Below are 12,335 nucleotides of genomic sequence, written 5' to 3' on the forward strand. Positions count from 1 at the left end.
TGAGTGGGAATACAGGGGTGCAATCCTCTCTGCGGAGTGATGGCAGAACAGACTGAGCACGTGGTATCAACCTGAGAGATAAACTTTTTAAAACCTGTTAGGTGGAATATAGGAGAGAGAAACCTATACATGACCTCAGGTCCGATGTGCAGAGTGGTGGACTTCTGTTAAAATATGGGAGGCCTGATTTTGTGGTAGCGCAATACGATTCCCCAGCATGATCCAGTCCTGCTGTATGACATGGACCCCTTATTTAATAGGGACTGCTACTTCTTGGGGACGTACTGGGGTTACAGGGATGGAGAGAGGAAGGGGGGGGATGGAGACATGACCTGGGTTAGTCCCCTAGTGACAGAATCTGCCCAGGCATTGCCCTTGGCCACTGGATCCTGTGAGGCTTGATGGCCTCCACAGTGGACAATGGCAACTTCCCGTGGGTTCTGCAGGGCCTGGAGTAGTTTAGAAATTAGTTTGGCATTGGTAACGGATGTGCCCTTAGTGGTTAGATATCCTCTTTCCTTCCAAATGGCGGCATGGGAATGAGCAATAAGGAAGGCGTATCAGGAGTTGGTGTAGATGGTTACCCACTGCCCTTTAGATAGTCCGAGAGCCCGGGTAAGAGCAACAAGCTCCGCTTTTTGGGAAGTGGTGCCCAGAGAAAGGGGCTGGGCCTTGAGAACAGAGTCAGTAGAGACTATAGCATAGGCCGCCCGCTGGTGGCCTTGCGGGGTGCAGACAGAACTACCATCCACAAACACAGTGAGGTCTGGGGACTGAAGTGGTTGATCTGAGAGTCTGCCCCTGGGTGGAGTCAGGGCCTCATCCACCTCCGGGCAAGAGTGGGTAGGCCCTGCATCAGAGGAGGGGAGAGGGAGTAGGGATGCTGGGTTAAGGGATGGTGAAGACTTTAGAGTTACCTCCAGGTTTGTCCAGGAATAACAAATGGAACTCCTGTATCCTGGAGGGGCCTAGAGAGAGAGCACCTGATGTCCCAATAGTTCGTGGACTCTGTGAGGGGAGAAGACAGTGATATGGTGATGTAAGGAAAGTTTTAAAGCCTCCTTGGTTAGAACAGCGGCCGCCGCTAGTGCCCATAGGCAGGGTTGCCACCCCTGAACAGTGGTATTGAGCTGTTTGGAAAGGTAGGCTACTGGGCGGTGGGAGGGGCCCACTGGGTGTGTTAGGACCCACACAGCTATTCCATGGTGCTCATCTGTGAACAAACAGAAGGACTGAGAGGGGTTAGGGAGACACAGCAGTGGTGAAGACAGGAGGGTGTTGCGGAGAGCAACAAACACCTTGCGAACCTCAGCGGGGGAGGTGAGGGGCCCCGTAGACATTTGTTTGGCAGCCACATACAGAGGTTTGGTTAACAGGGTGAAGTTAGGGATCCATTGCCTAAAGTACCCCACAAAGCCTCAAAAGGACAAGATTTGGTTACCATTTTCTGGGGGTGTCAGCTGCCGTATAGCGTGGAGTCGGTCCACTGTCAGGGCCTTAGTGGTGGTAGTAAGGCGGACACCAAGGTAGATGATTTCAGGTTGTGGGAGCTGGACTTTCTGGGAGACACCTGGTATCCCCTAGAAGCCAGGAAATTGAGAAAGGAGGCTGTGTGGGGGGACAGCTCCTCAGATGGGCTGCAAAGTAAGAGATCATCTACACACTGGATGAGGTAGCTAGGTTGGAGAGGGCAATCATCTAGTTCAGCCACGAGAACCTGGCCAAAGAGGTGGGGGCTGTCCCGGAAGCCCTATGGCAAGACCGTCCATGTAAGTTGTTGTGCCTGTTCTGTGTCCGGGTCCTCCCAGGTGAATGCAAAAAGGGGGTAAGAGTCTGGGTGTAGGGGGATAGTAAAGAAAGCATCCTTGATGTCAATGACAGTGAAATGTGTTGTCTGAGGCGGTATCCGAGATCAAAGAGTGTAGGAATTAGGGACCACTGGGTGGAGAGGGACCAATCGGTAGTCTCCAGAGGGCTTATGGACTGGAAGGATGGGTGTGTTACATGGAGAGTTAACAGGTATGAGGAGGCCCTGAGAAAGCCAGTGAGTGATGATGGTATTTCACCTCTTGTTTGAGATGTGTAATCATTCTGGTACCTACTTATTTTAAGTATCAAGGGTGCACATATAATTCTTCAAACTTATTAGAATGCAGAGAAGCATAAGTTTTGTTTATCCTTCTATTTGCATAGAATTTTATAATGACATTCTATGTTATAGAGTGTATAAGTATATTTCAATAAACGCCAGATGGCTTTTCTTGATAGGAAAGAAGACCACCATTTAATTACCTAGTAATGCATATAGCTTAAATATTTTTCATTATTTTATTTCCTTTTATTTTAGTAGACAAATAAAATTACATATATTTATAATGTAAAACTTTTTATATATATACATAATGGCTCAATTGAGATAAATAGCATATGCAATGATCTCACATGCTTTTAGCTTTTGTGATGAGAACACTTAAAATGTACTTTCCTAGCAGATTTCAAAATACAATACTTTATTAACAATTATAGTTACTATGCTTTTCAACAGATCTCCAAAATGTATTTCTAAGTTACATTTTTAATTCTTTGATAAATCCCTCACAATCCCTCAACTATAGCCACTGGTAAACACTATTCTACACTCCACTTCTATTAGTGCAACTTTGTTTTTAGATTCCATGTAAAGTGAAATTTTCCCTCTTCTGTTTGGCATTATTTCACTTAACATAATTTCTAGGTTCGTGCATGTTGTTAAAATGGCATTCTTTTCTGAGTTTTGTTGTTGTTGTCTAAGACTAAATAATATTGCATTGAATACATATGCAATATTTTTAAAAAATCGATTCATCTGCTGATGAACTAGGTTGATTTCATATCTTCACCATTAAGAATAATACTGCAATTAATATCTCTTCAGATGATTTTATTCTCTCTGGATATACTCCTAGAAGTAGAATTGCTGAATCCCAGACAGTTCTATTTTCAGTTTTTTGAGAAATCACCTCACTGTTTTCTATAATGGTAATACTAATATACATTCCCACCAACAGTTTGCAAGGATTCTTTTTTCCCCCACATTCTTGCTAACACATGTCTCTTGTCTTTTTTTTTTTATCATAATCATCTTAATAATTGTATGTGGATAGCTCACTGTGGTTTTAATTTGTTTTATTCTTATAATTAGTACTTTTGATTTTTTTAAAAATGCCTATTGGTCATTTTAGATTTTCTTTTGATAAATGTCTATTCAATGTCTTTTTCTATTTTTATTTTAAAAATTTGGGGTACAATTCAGGATTAGGTATACAAATGGTCATTGTACAGGTAAAGTTTGGGCCTGTCTTTGATCCCCAATTCACCTGGTTTGAGATCAGGTACATTTATTGATGAACTGTGCTTCCTTTTCCCCTGGCAGTTTCCCCTACTACCAATCACTTTCTTGTAGTATTATGATAATTGTTCAGAATCCATTTATGAGTGAGAATATGTTGTACTCAGTTATTTGTGACAATACTTTGTTTGTGATGCTTTGTGATAGATCACTGAGTATTACAGACTCTAGATCCTGAAAAAGTTGCTGCAAAACTCATAAATTTGTTCTTCTTTATGGCTGCATAATATTCCATTGTGTATATGTACCACATTTTTTTTCCAGTCCTCATTCAATGGACAGTATGGTTGGTTCCATGTTTTTTCTTTTGTGAATAATTCTGCAATAAACATGTGTGTGCAGATACCTTATTCATAGAGTGATTTGAGTTCCTCAAGCTATATTCCAAGAAGGGAAATTGCTGAGAAGGCTGATTTTTAGATCTTTAAGGAGTCACCACACTGTTTTCCACAGAGTTTGTGCTAGTTCACACTCCCACCAACCTTGTAGAATTGCTCCCTCTTTTCTGCATTCTCTCCAGCAACTATAGTTTTTTGAGTAAATGATGATAACCACTCTTACGGGAGTTAGGTGATATCTCAGCATGATTTTAGTTTGCATTTATTTGTTGATTAGTGAGAAGGAGCATTTTTTCATGTATCTGTTGGCTACTTACATGTCTTCTTTTGAGAAGTATCTATTCATATCTTTTGCCCACTTTGTAATATGGTTCTCCATTTTTTTCTTTTTGGCATGTTTTAGTTTCTTGTAGATCCTAAATGTTAGACCTCTGTCAGATATAAGGTTGGTAAATATTTTTTTCCCATTCTGTGATCTTTCTGCTTTCTTGATGGTTTCTTTGGCTTTGCAGAAGCTTGTCAGATTGATGAGGTCCCACTTACCTATCTTATCTTTTATGACATGGGCATTTGGGGTTTTGATCAGGAATTGGTTGCCAGTTCCACATATCCTAGGGGTGTCTCCTACATTTTCTAATGGTCTTATAGTTTGAGGTTTTACATTTAGGTCTTGAATTCTTTTTTTAATTAAGTTATTTATTTTCTTGTTGAGTTGTTTTAGTTTCCAATATTTTATGAATATTAGCTCCTTGTCAGATTTATGGTTTTCGGATAGTTTCATTTTTTAAGTTATGTCAATTTTGTTGCTTGTTTTGTTTTCTGGGCAAAAGTTTTTTAGTGTGAAGCTTTTTGCTTGCGTTACCTGTAATTTTGGTGTCCTATTAAAAAAAGCATTGCCCAGACTAATGTCACAAAACTTTTTCTATATTTTTTCTTCTAGTAGTTTTATAGTTTGAACCGTATGTTTATTTATATTTATGTATTTGATTATTTTTTGTATATGGCATAAGTTTCTAATTTTATTTGTAATCATCTAGATATCAAGATCCCACAGATCCATTTATTGAAGAGACTGTTCTCCTCCATTGAGTTTTGTTGGAACTAACTTTTGTCAAAAATCAACTGACCATAAATATTTGGAATTATTCTGAGTTATTTTTTCCTTTGCTATTGGTCTATGTGTCTGTTTTCATGCCTGTACCATGCATGCTGCTTTGATGCAGTACACTTAAGTAACATAATGTTATGCCTCCAACTTTTTTCTTTTTTCTCAAGATTACTTTGGCAACATAAGATCTTTTGTGATGACATATGCATTTTAGAATATATATATATTGGTTTCTGTAAAAAATGATGTTTTGATAGGGATTGCATTGACTCTGTATTATTTTGGGTAGTATAGGTATTTTAATATTGTCAATTATTCCAATTTATTAACACAGAATAGTTTTCCACTTATTTGTGCTTTACATTTCTTTCATCAAGTTTTTAATATATATATATATTTTTGAGTTGGGGTGTCACTCTGTCACCCAGGCTAGAGTGTAGTGGCATGGTCATGGCCACCACAGCCTCAACCTGCTGGTCTCAGGTGCTTCTTCCTCCTCAGTCTTCCAAGTAGTGGGGATGACAAGTGTGCGCCATCACACCCAGCTAATTTTTTGATTTACTGTAGAGATGTTGCCCAAGTTGATCTCAAACCCTTGGACTCAGGCAATCCTCTTGCCTTGGCCTTCCAAAGAGCTGTGATTAAAGGTGTGAGCTATCATAACCAGTCAATATTTTTAATATACAAGTCTTGTATCTCTTTGGTTTAATTTACTTCTAAATATTTTAAATTTTTCTAGCTTTTGTAAATGATATTGTGTCTTTCTATCTTTTTTGGATGGTTAATTGCTGGTATATAGAAATACTAATTATTTTTGTATGCTTATTTTTTATCTTGCACTTTATGAAATGTACTAATTCTAATATGTTTTTGGTGGAATTTATAGTCTTCCACATATAAAATACTGTCATTGGAAAATGGGCATAATTTAATTTATTGTATTAAAGTATGAATACTATTTTTCTCTTGACTAATTGGTTTGAATAGGACTATGATTATTATGTTGAACTGAATTATTAGGAACTTCCTCTTGTACCTGTTCTTAGCAAAAAGCATTTCAACTTATCTTAATTGAGTATAATGTTAGTTGTGAGTTTATCATATATTATCTTTATTGTGTTGAGATTTTTTTTTTTTGTAAAACTAAGTTTCTAAGAATTTTTACCATGAAGGATGAAGGGATGTTGAATTTTTGTCAACTGCCTTTCTGCATCTATTTAAAGGATCTTATGTTTTTGTTAATACTATTAATGTACTGTATCACATTTATAGATTTATACTATTCTGGCAACCCTGAGATAAATCCCACTTGAGCATGGTAAATAATTCATTTACTATGCTGCTAAAGTTAGTGTGCTGGTATTTTGTTTAGGACTTTTGCACTTTTGTTAATTAAGGATAATTGCCTGTAATATTCTTCTTGTAGTGTTCTTGAATGGTGTTGGTATTAGTGTATTACTAGCATCATGAGGTGAATTATAAAGTATTTTCTCTCTCTCTCTCTTTTTTTTTTGGCCTGGTATTTCCTCTTTTTAATTCCATTTTTTTTTTTTGGAAATGTTTAAGAAGGGTTGGTGTTAACTTCTTAAATATTTGGTAGAATTTAGTGTGGCAAAGCCATCTCCAGGGCTTTACTTTAATGGGAGACTTTTATTACTGATTTAGCATCTTTGATTTTTATTGGGAATGTTCAACACTTTTATTTCTTGATTATTTATTCTTAGAATGTTGAGTATATTTGGATATTTATTCATTTCTTCTGAGTTATCAATTTTATTGGTATATAATTGTTTATAATATTCTCTTTTGATCCTTTATATTTCTGTGGTGTCTGTTATAATCCCTCTTTTTTATTTCTTATTTTATTTGACTCTTCTCTCATTTTCTTAGGTAGTCTATTTAAAGGATTGATAATGCTGTTTAGCTTTCAAAAGTAAGCCGTCAGTTCAATACTTTTTTCTTCTAGTTCTATTTTTCTCTGATTCCTATCATTTTCTTCCTTTTATTCACTTTAGAATTAATGCATTTCTTTTACTTTTTTGTAATTCCTTAAGGTGCTATGTTAGGTTGTTTGAGTTATTTCTTTTTTGATGTATGTGTTTATTACTATAAGATTTCCTATTAGAATTAATTTGGCTGCATTCTATAAGTTTTGGTATATTGTGCTTTTGTTTCAGTATATTTTTAAATTTGCTTTTGTTTTTTTATTTTCTCTTTGGCCCCTTGTTTGTTCAGGAGTGTGTTGTTTGATTTCCACATATTTGTAAATTTTTCAAAATTCCTCTTTTTACTTATTTTTGTTTCATACTATTGTGTTAAAAATATATTTGATATAACTTCAATATTAAATTGGTTAAGACTTATTTTGTGGCCTAGCATCTGATCAATATTAAAAAATGTTTCATGTGCACTTAAGAAAAATACATTTGCCATTGTTCAATGGAATGTTCTGTGTATGTTAGGTCCATTTGATCTAAAGTACAGTTTAAGTGTAATATTTATTCTATTAATTTTCTACATATACACTTAATGTCACCCAAGCTGGAGTGCAAAAGCATGATCATGATTCACCATTCCTTCAAACTCCAGGGCTCAAGTCATCTTTCCATCTCAGTCTCCTAAGTAGCCAGAACTACAGGTAGGTGTAACCACATCCAGTTAATATTTTGATTTTTGTAGAGATAAGTTCTCACTATTTTGGACTCAATTAATCCTCCTTCCTCAGTATCCCCAAAAATCTAGGATTACAGGCGTAATAAGTCACTGTGCTCAGCCCTTTCATAATTATTGATATTTGCTTGATATGCTTAGGTGCTCTGATGTTGGTGAGTATATATTTACAATAATCATATTATATTACTTGAAGAATTTGCCTCTTTGAAACTGTATAATGACCTTCCTTGCCTTATTTTTTAAATTTTACTTACTGGCTAATTTATCTGCTATAAATGTAGCTACTCCAAATTTTTTGTTACAATTTACATGGAATACATATTTTTTATCCTTTTTCCTTCAGTTTATGTGTGTCCTTACAAGTGAAGTAGATGTCTTGTGGACAGCATATTGTTGGGTCTTCTTTTATTTTCTATCCATTCAGACATTCTACATATTTTGATAAAAGAAGTTAATCCATTTACATTCAAGGTAATTGGCAACAGGTAAAAGTGTGATACTACTATTTTGTTAGTTGTTTTCTGGTTGCTATGTACATCCTTTGGTATTTTCTTTCTCTATTTCTGTCAAAATTTTTGTGAACAGATTATTTTCTTTATGTTCGATATCTTACTTTTTGTCTTTAGTGTATGTAGTGTATGATTTTGCTTTGTGGTTAACAAGACTTAGATAAAATATCTTACAGTTAAAACAGTGTGATTTAGGCTAATAACAAGTTATGTTACATATAAGAACTCTACACTTTCACTTTACTCCTTACATATTTTATGTTTTGAGGTGACAATGTATATATTTTTTATTGTGCATCTCTTAACAAATTATTATAGCTATTATGGTTTTGAATCATTTTTTCTTTATTCCTTCATACTAGAGATATAAGTAATTTACATGCCACCATTATAATATTAGATATTTCTGAATATGACCAATTACTTTTACTTGTAAATCTTATCGTACTTTCATATGTCTTAGTGTTACTAATTAGCATCCCTGTATCTTTGCTTGAAGAACCCACTTTATATGTTATATACAAACTTTAACATTTACACCAATGTTTTTCTTTGTAAAGAAACAGGTAAAACTTTTAAATATTTATGAGACCAAAACAAAAATAACCCAACATCTGTCTCTAAGAAACTATGAATTAAATGTTTGTATTTACAGAAATAAGTAACAATTTTAGTCAAGATTTGATTAAATTAAGGCAAAATAGAAAAAAATGAATTATATTTTACAACTCTTTTTCTTAATTTGGTTACAGTACCTTCAGGCTATTAAGTTTTTCCAGATGTTTGAGGAGGTCAAGCAGTAGGAAGTGGTAAATAAATGCTTCTTAAATTTAAGTAGACTCTGACTAGCAGTCAGTTATAGTGCAATTTTAATTTAAAAACTGCTTAACAAATTATTCTAATCAGAATTGACAACCAGCATCAAATACATATAAAAACCAAGCAATTGTTCATGACTTGTTCAAACTACAAAATAGAAAACTTCAAGAGTAAGTAACTAGTCTTTGTATTATTTCATTTTATGATAATTTTTGATGTTGCATGCCATGTTGTGATTCAGACCAATTGATAAAATTATGTTTTGGCTTTTAAGTCCTCTGAGAAAGGTTGTTATAATTATTTCATGTTAACTTAAAGAAATCACAATAGATTTAGGTTCTGTGTTTCTTAATTGAGTCACCAAAAGTATATGATTGACATATACTCCTAAATGTGGTATAGTTTCTTAGAATCTTAAAAAAACTATAACTTGCTGAAATTAATATAAGGTATATTGATTGTACTATGACTAAAGGGAAATTCTGATCATATTTTACATGGTTAGTTATTAGTCCATGCATGCATAAAAATGAATGACTATATTTTGACTCTTTTTTCATATACTTTGCATGTGAAATACTGAATATGAACAAATCAAGTTAGAAATCACTTTTTTTCCCTTGAAATCTTATAAACATTGTGTACTCTCTTTCTATTATCCTGTTACTAGTTAATGTCACATATAAGTATTTTTGTCCTTTGGAAATAATGCTTTTAATATTTGTTTTCCTATTTCTCTAAACTTTCTCAATTTTTTTTCTCAATATATGTTAGACAAGTTAAATTTTCTAAGATGACTTCAAAACTATTTCCCATTCCATAAAATGATCTTCTTGCAACATATTTTATAAATAGTGGGACTTATGTTCTTTCTTACTGAATTTGAAAGAACAGAGTTTGTGATGATTTTGACGAGTAAACAACAGCAGGTTTTAAGTTATGTGAATTCCAAGACAAGATTATTAAAATTCTATACACTAAAAACTTATACTTTGGAGGTATTTACTCCTGGAACCCAGTTGCCATGCTATGAGAAAGTCAAACTAGCCAATACAAAGATATTACATAGAAAGACCACAATTAGTTGTTTCACCAATAGTCCAGGTGAACTCCTAGATCATAGCTAGTATCAACCACCAGGCATTGAGTAAAGATGACTCCAGAATATCTGCCCCTAGGGTTTTGAGTTGTTTCTAGACTTGGAAATTTCTCAGCAGAGTCCCAGAAAAATTAACAGGGCATGTTCAACTACCTGAACCACAGAATTAGCAGCAATATGTCCCAATTCTTTAATACCATTAAGTTTTAGTAGTGATTTCTTACACATTTAAGTTGGGTGCAATTTTGCTCAGTCTTTGATTGGCTGACACTTTTTCTGAAGACCTATGTCTCTTTTCAACATTAGAAAATATAGGCATACCTTCAATATATTATAGGTTTAGTGTCAGACCACCCCAATACAATGAACACTGCAATAAGGAGAGTCACACAAATGTTTTATTTTCCAATGTATATAACATTTATTTTTATACTATACTGTAGTATATTAAGCCTGTAATAGCATTATGTCTAAAAAAAAAAGCTACATGCCCTAGTGAAATATACTCTAGTCTAAAAATGCTAATGAACATCTGATCCAAGCAAGTTCTAATCATTTGACTGGCGGAGGGATTTACTTTCAAAGTTGGCAACTGCTGAATGATCAGGGTAGTGGTTGCTGAGAGTTGAGGAGGTTGTGGCCATTACTTAAAATAACACCAAAGAGTGTCACACTGATTCTTTATTTTATGAAAGATTTCCCTGTAGCATGTGATGCTGTTTGTCATCATTTTACCCACAGTAGAACACCTTCTAAAATTGAAATTACTCCTTTTCAACTCTCCTGCTGCTATATCAACTAAGTTTATATTCTATTCTAAATCCTTTATTGTCATTTCAACAATGTTCACAGTATGTTCATAAGAAGTAGGTTTCATCACAATTAACCACTTTCTTTGTTCATCCATAAAAACTCCTCATCCATTCAACTTTTATCATGAGATTATAGCAATCCAGTTACATCCTCAGGCTTCACTTCTAATATCAGTTCTCTAACTATTTCTACCATATCTGCAGTTTCTTCTTCTAGTGAAGTCTTGAACCCCTCAAAGTCACCCACAAAATTAAAATAAACTTTTTGCAAACTCCTGTTAATGTTGATATTTTGATCTCCTATGAATCAAAAATATTCTTAGAGACATGTGGAATGGTGAACTCTTTTCAAAGATTTTCAATTTACTTTGCCCAGATCCATTAGATGAATCACTCTATATGGCACTATGTGTAGCTTACAAAATATATTTCTTAAATAATAAGACTTGAAAGTTAGTATGACTCCTTGATCTATGAGCTGGAGAATGGATTGAGTTAGAAGGCACAAAAATTATATTATTCTTTTTTTCATTTCCATCCAAGTTCTTGAATGTGCATTGTCAATGAGTAGTATATTCTGAAGGGTGTCTTCTTATCTGAGCAGTGGTTTCAACAGTGGTTTTAAATTATTTAGTGATGCTGTATACAGATGTATTGTCATCTAAGCTTTGTTATTCCATTTCTAGAGCATATGCAGAGTAGATTTAACATAATTCTTAAGGTTCCTAGAGTTTTCATCATGCTAGATGAGCACTGGCTTCAATTTAAGTCACCAGCTGTATTAGCCTAAACAAAAAAGGTATTCTGTCCTTTGACTCTGTCTTAGGTGGCATTTTCTTCTAACAGAAAAATGTTCTACCTGTGCTTAAACTCTGTTGTGTAGTGCAGCCACCTTCACCAATGATCTTAGCTAGATATTCTGGAAAAATTACATTAGCACTTGCTGCTTCATCTTGGACTTTTTTGTTATGGAGATGGCTTCTTTCCTTGCACCTCATGAACCAATCTCTGCAAATTTTAAACGTTTCTTCTTTAGTCATCAGCATAGTGAGGGCCAAAGAGTGAGATATAGAGAGATGGAATGGGAGGGTGGGAAAGGAACAACAGGTCAGTGGAAAAGTCAGAAGACACAGAACATTTATTAAATAAGTTGCTGTCTTTTATAGGCCTGTTTGTAAAGCCACACATCACAGTATTAACATTAGAAATCACTAGTTACAGATTATCATAGCAAATATGATAATAAAAAGTTTTAAATATTGTAAGAATTACCAAAAGATGACAAAAAGATACAATGTGAGCACATGCTGTTGGAAAAGTGGCACCTGCATACTTGCCTGACACAGTGTTGTCACGAGATTTAATTTATTAAAAACCACAATATTTGTGAAGCACATAAAAATGAAGCAAAATAAATGAGATATGCCTATACTATTCTATTGCTTTTTAGCAATGAAAACATTTTAATTCCTTATGTATTTACTTATTGATTGCCAGTATTAACCAATTTGGGGCAAATTTTTTTCTCTATTTTTGGTCTCGTATCTTTGTTCTCATATTGTCATTCTCTGTGTCTTTGTGCTTTTGTT

Source organism: Carlito syrichta, unplaced genomic scaffold (genome assembly GCF_000164805.1).
Source record: "Carlito syrichta isolate Samal-C Ts95f unplaced genomic scaffold, Tarsius_syrichta-2.0.1 Scaffold301728, whole genome shotgun sequence".
NCBI classification, from domain to species: Eukaryota; Metazoa; Chordata; class Mammalia; order Primates; family Tarsiidae; genus Carlito; species Carlito syrichta.